Below are 11,975 nucleotides of genomic sequence, written 5' to 3' on the forward strand. Positions count from 1 at the left end.
CTGAAAAATTCATTGAGTAAGGAAACCAAGTTTCATTGGTCTGAAAAATATCAGGTTGCCTTTGATACGTTAAAGGCCATACTTAAGAGTGTACCAGTTCTTACATATCCAAATTCAGTCAATCATTTAAAATGTATGTTGATGCAAGCGACGTGGGGTTGGAGCAGTATTGATTCAAGAAGATAAAAATGGTGTTGATCATCCAGTGTGCTATTTTTCTAAGAAATTAAATAAGCACCAGAAAAATTATTCCTCAATTGGCAAGGTATGTTTGGCTTTTATATTGGCATTGCAACAGTTCGAGCTGTATATTTCTCAGATTATTGTGTTTGGTAATAAAATAAACTCCTTACTATCATTGGCAAGATGAAAAACAAAAATCAGAGATTATTTGGGTGAGTTTGTTGTTGCATGATTACAATATTGATATTAGGAACGTGAACGGAAAAGAAAATTTAATAGCAGATGCACTTTCACGTGTATAGAAGCATATTATTTGATTTATATTTTGTGTCATTTGCATTATTTGTTTTTTTTATAGTTAATTTTCAAAAATTTGTTATTTCATTACATGATAATGTAATGTAACATTGTATGTTGGAATTGACCTTGTCCAAAATTCAGTTCATTTTATGCTTGACCAGAATTGAGTTGTTTAATTTTATTCTGTAAACATCTATTAGCTAAATTATTCTCTAAGGATATGGGCTTAAAATCAGAATTATTATTATTAGAAGTAAATATGTTTATTTGGGTCTGGGTCAAGGTTATGAGATTTGTTGTGTGTATTTGACATTGTCCAGGTTCTATATTTTTAATATTAGTAATAGGTTTCTAATAATAACAAATCTTTGTATTTTTTAAACATCAGGGTCATTCTAAAATGTTATTTTCTGTTAGGTAAAGTAGAGGACTACATAATTTCATTACAGCAGGGAAAATTCAGTCGTGCTTTAAGATCTAGAAATTTGAAGTTGTATTATATGTTGTGTCCAGTTATGGACTATAATTTATTTGTTCAAATTATTGAATTAAAGTTTTTATTTCCTCTTGAAATACAAAAGTGCTCTGATAAATTATGGTACAGAGACATTCACTGGAATTTATAGTGAATTAAAGCTTGAAATTAATGTCGTTCAACAAAAGACTGTTGGCACATCAACACTTTACGAGCTATCCCAGATACATCATCATCTTCAGCTTTGGATTTAACTTGGACTCCTACTGAATTTTATTCATGTCTTTAAATTATTAGGACTTGTGTCGGTAATTCTAGGATTATTTTGGATTTAATTCCTAGTTTGGGATTTAATTCGAAATATCGTAAGTTCTTTTTTTATTACATTTTCAGTTTGTATTCTAGGAAAATAATTTAGCTGTTGAATGTTACAAAGCTTGTTGCTTGTCTCTCTTTTCTGTTACTTGCCTGAAGAGCATAGACTCGTAACAATATCGAAAGCTTGCTAAAAATTATAGTTAGTTTAGTGCCAAAATCAATTCCAGCCAATCGGTTCATTTGAGAAAACCACCAAAATGTGGAACTACAACTATAAAGCAGAAGAGAATGAATCAAGACGAGTTCATGCATATTGTCTCTCAGTTCACTGAATTTTATGTTTAGTGTTGGAAGTCGGTTTTGGATGGATATCTGTTTTGCTTGCATATAGTCTTTATGGCTTCTGCTACATCCACACGACCAATAGATTTCAATTCTCGTATGAGATTCTCGACCAGTTCCTTCTCACCCGCCTTTATATTGTTATTCCTCCATTCGGATAGGGCTGCTTTCCCTGCCAAGGCTATAGTCAGATTCCCTCTGTCCTGATGATGCTGCCTGATTCGGTCATCTGGAAGACCTAAGAAGATCAGAAGTTGCCATAACTCGCCTGGATTCATGGCATTGGCTGTCTCAGTTAGTCCCCTGTCACTAATAATTTTGCCATATTGTGAAGATGCTGGAAAAATACAAAGATACTTTAATATTTTACTATTAAATATATTTTATTTCAAGAACTTTTTAATCATAAGGCATAAAAACATACTTTTAGAGGAACTTGTGTAAAAATAATTTTAATGTTTTGTGCATGATTTGCAGTGAGTAGAGGGTAGTGAGCAGAAAATATTTTCTCATAAAAATAATGAACATGAGAGAACCCTATATCGTGCTATATATTAATAAGCTGTCAACATCAGATACAAATGTCTGGTTATGAACAAATTGATCGTACACATAACGTGTCATATATAATAGCCTTGGTAGTATCAAAGCCCATTATATAGACCGTGTCAGATTGTGTGTTTTTAAATGTAGAAGTTTTAGCCAAAAATTATGACGCATTTCTTTCATTAATATATCACCACATTGCGTGGGACGTTGATTCATACAATCTACATAGAAGAGAATAAGGAAATCCTTTTCAATAGATATTTGTTCAAGTCGTAATTCTTGTAATATCTGATGTTTTGAACCATTTTAAGAAAGATCACATTGACTTGAAGGTCGTTCACTTTGAGCTGAAAATGGATCTTTGTGGCTTATGGAGACATGTGATCTGTCTCTGAAAAACAGTTTGAATGTTGACACCTGCATGGTACATCAGATCATATAGCTTATATGGTAAATCACATCATAAACATCGTGGAGTAGTATCACAATGAGCGGTTTAGATTTCCGTTACTAAGCTAGGTCAACGCCGTCAGTACCCACGATTTTATGGTGTGGCAATACATTTGGGTTGTAAAGAATAATTATAATGTTAGCTGCTAGCAAAAACGGTATAGCCAGTTAATAATTTTTTAGAAACGCAAACGATGACACCGTCAACAGAAACAAAAATGTAGGCAATGCAGGTGCAGACAAGTCCATCTTTATATATATTGCCAACATCAGTATTATTGTGGAAACTATTCGCAAACATGAAAATTACTAGCGCAACAAAACCTGCATTTGTAAATAATTTTATCCTTTGTAAACGTAAACGACTTTGCAAAGTAAAATTCGCTACCGTAAACGGCGAGACTTGTGTGGGAAATTTTCACAAGTAAAGTTACGAAATTTTGTATTAATGTAAATCAATCACCTGTTCTGGATCACCAACGCCTCGGTTGCATATCTGTATACGAAGTCTCCGGTGGTTTTCCATTTCTACCAACATGGTCTTGAACCCCGCCATGTTATTTCATTTTATCCTCAGTATTTCATGAGTAACGCGGTTTTCTTTGCGATTTCATCTCGAAGTTGTTCGCTTCGATCATTTTTTTCTCACTTTGATAACATTGAGGATCATAGTTCTTCTATTAATAATGTGATCGCGAAGTGTAATTTCTCGACAGGATGACCTTGTTCAGGTGCAACACGCACACTCACCTCTAACCATTATCCTTATTTACTTGTACACTTCGATACAATCATTAAAAAAGGTATTTACTTAGGGAAGTTTCCGGCGATTGTACGTTTTTGGAGCCTAGTACCACTTTCACTTAGAAATGCATTGATTGCCCCATTAAACGCTGTCTGAAAAGGTCGTTCTAATTTTTGCCCAGGAACTATTACACGGACAAGTGCGTCCTTGTCGACTAACAGTCTAGATTCTTCTCTTCTCTGTTGGGTCAAAATCGGTGCAACATAATCAACGGAGAATACAACCAGGGTGGATTTGTCAGTGAATTCCCATTCATCGTTGTAGAAACAACCCCTGTGTGCTTTGACGCCTGGTTGTGCAGTCTGCAACCGAGAATTTCCGCTTATTAGTGCAACGATTTTAAGCTGATTTTTAGGTGGCATTAGTACATCAAGGTAGTCGAAACTGTTGATTTCTATTTGACCCTTAACTAAATTATATTTTAGTGTATTCAAGTGCTGGTGAAAACAGCTTTGATGCAGATATTCGTGGACAAGCGGAACAAACTCACCAGTGATATTGATATCACTGGTCAGCTGATCGAACACCACATCGGCAAATTCTACAACCTCATCAACACTTTCATAATCGTTCACGTGGATACAATTATAAATGTATTTTTAAAACAAACATCAAAAACGGTTAAGTTCCAGAACTTGATAGACATTAAGTCTTTCAAACTAGATTTTATGATCGGCGATTAAAGATAACGATATTGTATATATATATAAAACTTTTCTTAAGACTTGTATTTTGTAATATGTGTTATTAATTCACTATGATGGAAATTACTTATCACTTTTGTCATTACACTTATCTATTTAAGCTTATAATAAACAAATACAATCCAGACTAACGCACCTTTCAATATCTGGCGATTAGATGTATCAAAGCTACAGAACTCAAAGTAAGTCGACCACGTGCTTTAATATCATTTTATTTTTCGGATCCGTTTTTCGCTAGTATTAATCTGAATCTGTCCCATAAAGTTACTATGCGTGGTGAGAACAATTATGCAATCTTTGCTTCCAGGTATTGTCATTACGGCCTTTGATAAAGGTTACCGACACGCTACAGTTTGATTCACCCGATTTCGTTAATTTTGGTTACGTTTATCTCAGTATAATGTGCATGTGTTTGGCTCCAAAAATTAGACTTGCGAACATGTCTGCAAAACTCGAATATGTGTTTGAGAGGAATCGCACACAAAACTAATGAAGGGTCATAAAGCTGTCATCGAAGCATCGTAAACCAATGTTACATTTCAGGTTGGGCTTTGTAAAAGGGTGCCAGGTGTATCAAGTACAGGAGGCAGAGAGCGGGCTGGTGGTTTATGAAAGCAGTCGCGTCAAGTTTTGTTGCTAGATCTGCTGTTGATGATCAGCATGTTCGTTTGTCGTCCTTGTGAAAAAATATAGACGGGCTAGCGGATCTCGCGTAACCACCTCTGTATCTGGCAAGTCATATAATTGTTGTAATAATGTCAATGTCGCTCAAAACGTGCTTCGATATCCTTTTCATCGATGAGATAGTGTACCCTGTTAAGCAACGCCATGATGATTTTGTTGGTAAATCCGACCATCTCACCGCGGTAATATTGGTATTGGCGACGTCGCCTTGAAAAGTTTTCCTTCCTTTTTTAGAAAACCTCTACATGGAAGAAAGCACCGAAACATGACATACAGTTTTTTATAATACTACTCGGTCTTATGGCCCAGGAATCTTAGCCTGGTAAAATAATGCTGAAAAACCTTTTTGCTTCGATCTATCATCACAGACGCGTCCATCTATCGGTTTCGTTTGATGCTACTTTGGTGGCTTCATCACTCACGTCCAGACTTAGTCAACAATCGTAATCTACTTTCGTAATTGCCGCTGATGGCGTCACATATTGAAGTGATGTGAATTGGTTCTATGTTGTACGCGCCCGTGCTAAGTTCAGCTTCTTGTTAAGTTACGCCATCCTCCTCCAAAAACACAAACGAGTTATTCGCGAAAAGACTCCCGAACGGTCGCGATCTGTTAGTAGGCCAATTGTAGTAAACGAGCAATGATGCTAGTGCGATCACGAGTGTGCGGGATTCTCCCACAATGATTGGGTAGGAAAAGTTAGATAAAGTTTTTTTTTAATGGGATCGTGATCACTGAAATAACGCTCGGAGTTGTATTTCCAACGCAGTGCCCCTTTGCGATGCAGATTTCACGTAAAACACGAATTGTTTCAAGGGAAATCCTTCAGTACACATAATTGGTGTCATACAATACATCACTGATGTCTTCCATGAGTTCTTTCATTAACGAGTAAAATCTCCGAGGGTCCATGATGTCGCCGGTGAGCATCCATTGAGAAATCCACGAGGCTTCATTGGTCAATTCTGTGCGTTGTTGGTGGCGTGATCCGACACCACAAGTGTTTCCAGACAATCAAGGAGTCATTTATCTCTTACTGGTCCACATACACGCGTTTGAACTTTACGCCGTCTAAGAGAACCAATCCCATTTCTACATGGGGATTGTTCCTGAATGTCTTTTTCGGTAGGCAGTTCCTCTGGTGGAAAATTATATTATTCGGAAAACATAATCGCGTGTGGTTTTTCCTGGTGTAGTGGAAATATTTTTAGATAAACCTGCCCGTTTTTTTTGACCTCTATTCACCATGTTTTCTATATTTGGTAACACACTTTATAAACTAGGCCACATATGATCGTCCCTGTTTATATTTTGTAATTTCAACCCACTGCCGTTCATACTATTCTGCGTTGATGTTACTCGGACCTCAGTGTCAACGGGTAATCTTTTCAAGTCCGTGTATGTATGCTTTTGAGCAGCAAAATTTAAACCATTTAAAAATAAATCTTGCATGCCCATTCCATAAATATTTGGACTTTTGTTCGCAACTGTACTTGGGTGGGGAATCTTCTTGAAAACTCGTAGTTGCCTCTTCATCGCCATATGTGTCTTTTGCGATTGCGAATGATTTCATTCCAGACCAGGGGTCTCAAACGTAAAGCAATACTATGGCCACATGAAGACTAGTTCATTGGCCATGAAACCTTTTAAAACGTAGAAAGTGGCTCATATAAAAGGTAGCCAGCTGAAATGTTGGAAACAAAAAGTAAACAATGTAACAATGAAATTTTATAAAAACTGTCTGGCTGTGTAGAAATAAATTGCATTATTAATTATTTTTTTTGCAAATTGTGGATGTCGTTGTGGGCTGCAGGATATAACTCTACGGGCTGCGTATTTAAGACAACCTGAACTACACGCCTTGTTGGATTTGCTTTAGGAAGAATTTCATAGCCTCCGTGGTTTTTTGTGTGTGGCTGTCCTGATATTCTCGGCGCGTTTAGATATCGTAGTCGCTACGGGGTTACAGTTAATAGTACGCAATTTTTTGGTGTCGGGCAGCAGTTTCGGTCATTGTATATTTATTATGGTTTTTAAGCTGCTTTACACTTTTGCGTCCAGATCCATGCGATATTTTCCTCCGGAGGCTCTAGTCAAGTCAGTAGCGGGTGACCTCCACGAACATATTTCAAAGTTCATCCTGCAAATGATCGGCAGCACACTAGGTCAAATGAATGTTTGCAAGACCATGTGTGTCAACGCCAGAAAATATCATCAGTATGTTGCAATTGTTCCGGATCACTTCGTTCATGTGCATGTGTGTGTGAGTGTGAGTGTATGTGTGTGTGTGTGTGTGTGTATCGTAGTATAACACAGATAGCGTTGGTATTTCGATTTCGGCCTCGGGGAAATTATTCTAGCAGGGTTTTCTTGATGTTCAAGCATCATATCGTCGTACAAGAAAAGATTATTCGCGCATGAGTCAAAGTAACTACCGGCAGTGGTGGAAGCTTGGCTTCTCGACGACGACGCAACCGCTTCCGTGAAATCTTTTAGCACAGAATAGCACGGTTGATCGTCTGCGATCATACAGCCGATCCCACGTTAACCATCTCATGATCAGATTCAACAACAGGTTGATTTTATGGCTGGGCTAATAATCAACGTACGAATTGAGTTTGGAAATATGGCACCCTAGCCTACGCAGAGAAGTCGATGATAGTAACATCTTTTCTTTTTCGTGATGCCATGTTGAATATCACTTGTTGTATAACTAAATAAGCCTTCATATTGTGAGGCCACATGAATATTCATGGCACAAATCCAACTCGTGTTGTAACGAATAATAACAGAGCCGCAATCTCTGGAACTTACATCCGGTGTGGATCAAATAAATATACATTTTTTTTAATGTCTTCAGCGGTGGTATAGCTGCTGAGTTAACAACTCTACCCGTGGCACCAAGGGTCATACATACTGGCGACAAACATATCCCTGGATACAATTTTTGCTTGGCTGGGACACAGTTAGATATACGACCGGATTCTAGCAGTCGACCCAGGCCCGGATAAGAACATCTACACCACGTAGATTCTGTATAAATGCGTATAACGCATCAAGTGATACCCGTGCTCGTCAACGTAAGGGATGAAGATCTCATTCATGACTTGAACGCGACCGATACTACACCCTGAGAAAGAATCGCTAGATGGACTATCAAAGGATGCACAGAGGCAACGATTCTCACTGGAGGGTGATACATTCCACTCATTTGAGGTAAAACCTTCATGCAGCAAACATAATGAGAAAATGGAAGCCTCAGAGCTGACTTTGTCCGCAACATAGTACTGTCCTTGCGGTTATAGGAAGCATGAAGGCAGTTGTTGAAAAGTTAGAGAGCGCAGCGATGGTTACCCATCAGGTCGATTCAGCATGGTTGGATAAACACTCGTTGTGACAAATTTACCTACTTCCATCAATAAAGATTTTCTCTGGATCTTTTGATGTGGTGATCCCCAACAAAGTTCATCAGGCTGATCTTTTGTTTCTCCTACATGATCGTGTATGTTGACGCACATACAAGTACGCGTTAACCGTTGTAGATGATTCAACAGATTTAACGAAGCCGATCCGTTGATGTTTAAAGATTCAGCAAGTGTTGTAGACGAGCTAAAAGGTATCTATACATGTTCATCACTGGCATACCATGGTTTCTACAAGTGGACCCGGGAAAAGCATTTCTCGAAGCCGTTGTTATGTTTCTCTTTTGCTTGTTAGTATTGGACATACTAATATGCATCGCGAGCAGGCCATCGATGAGCGATTTAGCAGTATAATTCAGAACATCAGTACGTACAGAAAATATTGTTGAATCGTACCGGAAGTGCTCGGTCTCGGATCATAGATTGATATCGCAAGTGGTTGATTCGACTTTTCTCGGTCATAGCAGTATTGAATAATGAAACCTCGACAATGATCTAGTTAAAACCCGCTGATACGATTCGAGAGGACAATGAAACAGTTGCCGGCAAAACAGTTTTTACAACTACAGTATCTGTGCTAGGCTCAATCCGGAACAATTTGACCAACGCATATTTTTCACGTTCAGATGCACCTGTCCTTAAAATTGCGGCGGTTTACATATCGAGGAAATTTTTATCTTCGATCTCTCTGTCGGCTTGAACATATGCCCTTGGGCCTTTATGAAAGTACACCATTGTATAATATCCCTGTTCTAATATGTCACAGGATTTCGACACTGTCGACGACCAGTGCAGTCCAAAGGACACAAGACTCCACATCAAAATCTTGGAGATAAAACCAATCATCAAAGCATTTCATTTTTGGTGAAATCATCTTCAGAATAAGACGGAGCTCATCATCTCAGACAACGTGGTGGTAATATACCTCGTATATTAAGGTGGTACCAGATCACCCTAACTCTGCATTCTGGTATGGGAATGCCGCTGTTGGTTCGCACATCACACCATATTTCATTGAGACTCTCTTGATCGATTACCTGTCAAGGAGGGAACAGATTTTCTTACAGGGTAGTCGCTGGTCTTTCATCAGATGTACTTGCAATGGGGACGTTTGATGAATGGTATTTTTACAACCAGGTGGAAACACAAACTGTCCACTTTCTTTTGACCAGTACCAGATTCTGAGGCTTTTTCCGTCGACGGTTTCTTTCATTTGGGAAGGTGTTTGGACCTTTGACCACCCACAACGATCTTAGTTCAAAGATTATGCAAAATTTAGGGACTACGAGTGCAAAATAATTCTGGTGCCCCTTTCCTCTTTGACAAATCCTGGCCCAACCGAATCTTCTCAACCAGCTTCGGACCCACATATTCCATTCTTACCTTACCGTATTCTCCTTCACGCTTAACTATAGTCCTGAGAACCTTGCAACAAAAATATTTCAGCTCTTCAATCATGGAAAGAATCACACGAGCTAGAAGGCACTCTACTTTAGAGGCTTACGAAGGGAAGTGGCGCCTTTTCAAGGACTGATGCAAAGTAAAGTAACATCGTCCCTTTGAGTGCATGTCCCACAAGTAGCTGGCTTTTTTCTGTGTTTGTTCGAGGACAAAAAGTTGACCCCAAATACTATTAAGGGCACATTCCTTCACCCTGGTAGGAAGTGTCTTAGTAATAACAATGACCTCTCTGACTTATTGTCCAACTTTGTCTTGCATAGCCCTAAATCACTCACATTGTTTTCCTGAGTGGAATCTCTTCCTGGTTCTGACTTGGCTGAATTCAAACAAATTCAAACCTTAGCCAGGATGTTGCTGAACCTCCCTTCATACAAAATCTATATTCTGATAGTGTTTGCTTGCCAGTGAAATACATGCCGTCTCTGTTGACCCATTCTACCTTCAGTTTCGATCAGATGGCTGGGCAGTCCTTATGGCTCAACCCAATTTCGTCTCCAGCAAATGGTTGCCGTCAGTGAGGAATCAAATGTCATCATACATCATGTCTCCTTTCTTAACACAACTAAAAGAAGCTTCCAAATAGAAACCGGTACGTGTGCACCGACTTTATCTGAAGCGGACGTTGCTATTTTGTGGAGTTCAAAGACACATCTTTCTTCTAGTCAAACATTGGAAAGAGGACCGAACATCTGAAGATCTCTCGTCGTGGTTGAAGTGGGTAATACGCACGGCATACTCTGACGTATCACTAGGAAAGAGTCGCCTGATCAACATCTCTGCTCATGAGGTAAGAACAATCTATGTGTGCCTTGCCTTGACGGTCATATCTCTATCAAAGATATAGTCAAGTCTGGTAGAGGTTGACACGCACAGTTAACCTCTACCAGACCTGACTCCGCAGCGAGAAACTCTGAATGTAGTGGATTCAGCGGCACTAGCGGCTACCAAACACAGCTGACATGAGCACAACCTCCAGACGAGCACCCTGTGCAACGTTGGCTGGATTCGCCGGGAAATTGTATGTTGTAAGAAGATCTAGTTCTTTCTCTTCTCCAGTCGTAAATCACATCGCATCCAGTTGTAATAGTCACAACTAGAAAACTTATTTAACCTCAGTATGAGGAATCCAATATTATCCTCTCAGAGGATACCTGGGGTATAGGCTGGATGTCCACATTCCTTCCTCTTATTACCTCTTCTCCTAACGTTAATTTGATCAGGGAACGTATTCGAAGGGGAAAGCAAACTTTTACTAAATAATGTTTCTCCTAGTAAACTTACCTGATCACATTCCTGTAATATCCTCCCATCCTCCCTGTGGCATCGTGATACACGATGTTCTGCTGAGTTTAAAATAGCGCCACCTGTGTGCGGAAAGTGAGGTAATAGGTGATAGTTATTGCCCTTTGTCTATATATTAGACAGTAAAGACGAATTTTTGTATTTGCAAAGGCTAAATTCGGGAGGTAGTAGGGCTTTTATTCATCGGGTAAGTATCTTATGAAAAACCTATTTACTAAAATAAGTCTGATGCACAAATCAGCGGTCACATTCCACGCTTGACACAGGAGTAGTGAATGGGGGCACCCTAAGGACAATGGGACTTAGCATTAAAAACACCCCTGGGCAAATATGGGGACAATGGAAATTTAACATGGAGAAAAACGCTGGGTCACTCTAGGGACAATGGGAATTGAACATAGAGTTTGGGTTTGTCTAGGGACAAGGGGAATTGTACATGGGATTTTTTTTTTTTTTAAATTTTTTTTTAAAAAGGGGTAGGCAATTGAAAGGCTATCTATTTTTGAGAAATATGGCTGGCCCTGAAAAGGGCCTTTGGGTTTTTTCTTCTTCTTTTAACTTCTTAACTTTTTCCACCATCCCCTTATTTTGTCCATCATTCCTTTCTTCTTTTTCTTTTCTGTTTCTGGTATCCAGTCCGGGTGACCCATGGCTCGGAAATTGGCCTGTATTTTCATCCAGTTGTTATTCAGTTGGTCGAATTCTAATTTCTTCTTCTTATTCTGTTCTTCCTTTCTTTCTTTAGTCCACCTTTCCTTTTTGTTCTCTACTTCTTGGGTCAGCACTCGTTTCATAAGTACCTCGGCTTTTATAAATTGGTCAACACCCCATTTCACAAAAGACCACTCACTCCAAACTAAGATATCTTGTAGGAAGCATCTTACTAATGTTGTATTTTCAAGAGCTTCCTTCAAGCTACCTACTCTTACATAGGGAGGGTTAATGAATCCTCTTATTTTCTTCACTTCTTCTTCTAACA

At 38.8% G+C, this 11,975-nt stretch overlaps 1 long non-coding RNA gene across 1 annotated transcript; it reads right to left on the reverse strand.

The window, feature by feature from the left end:
• Positions 1–1,327: 1,327 nt before the first annotated feature.
• Positions 1,328–11,688, reverse strand: LOC149775671 (uncharacterized). Its single transcript, XR_016416594.1, has 2 exons — positions 10,976–11,688; positions 1,328–1,955 (listed from the first exon to the last, which is right to left on the reverse strand). It is a non-coding gene; the product is annotated as an uncharacterized LOC149775671 (long non-coding RNA).
• Positions 11,689–11,975: the final 287 nt, after the last annotated feature.

Source organism: Sinohyriopsis cumingii, chromosome 19, assembly GCF_028554795.1.
Source record: "Sinohyriopsis cumingii isolate HCF-2022 chromosome 19, ASM2855479v2, whole genome shotgun sequence".
Taxonomy (NCBI): domain Eukaryota; kingdom Metazoa; phylum Mollusca; class Bivalvia; order Unionida; family Unionidae; genus Sinohyriopsis; species Sinohyriopsis cumingii.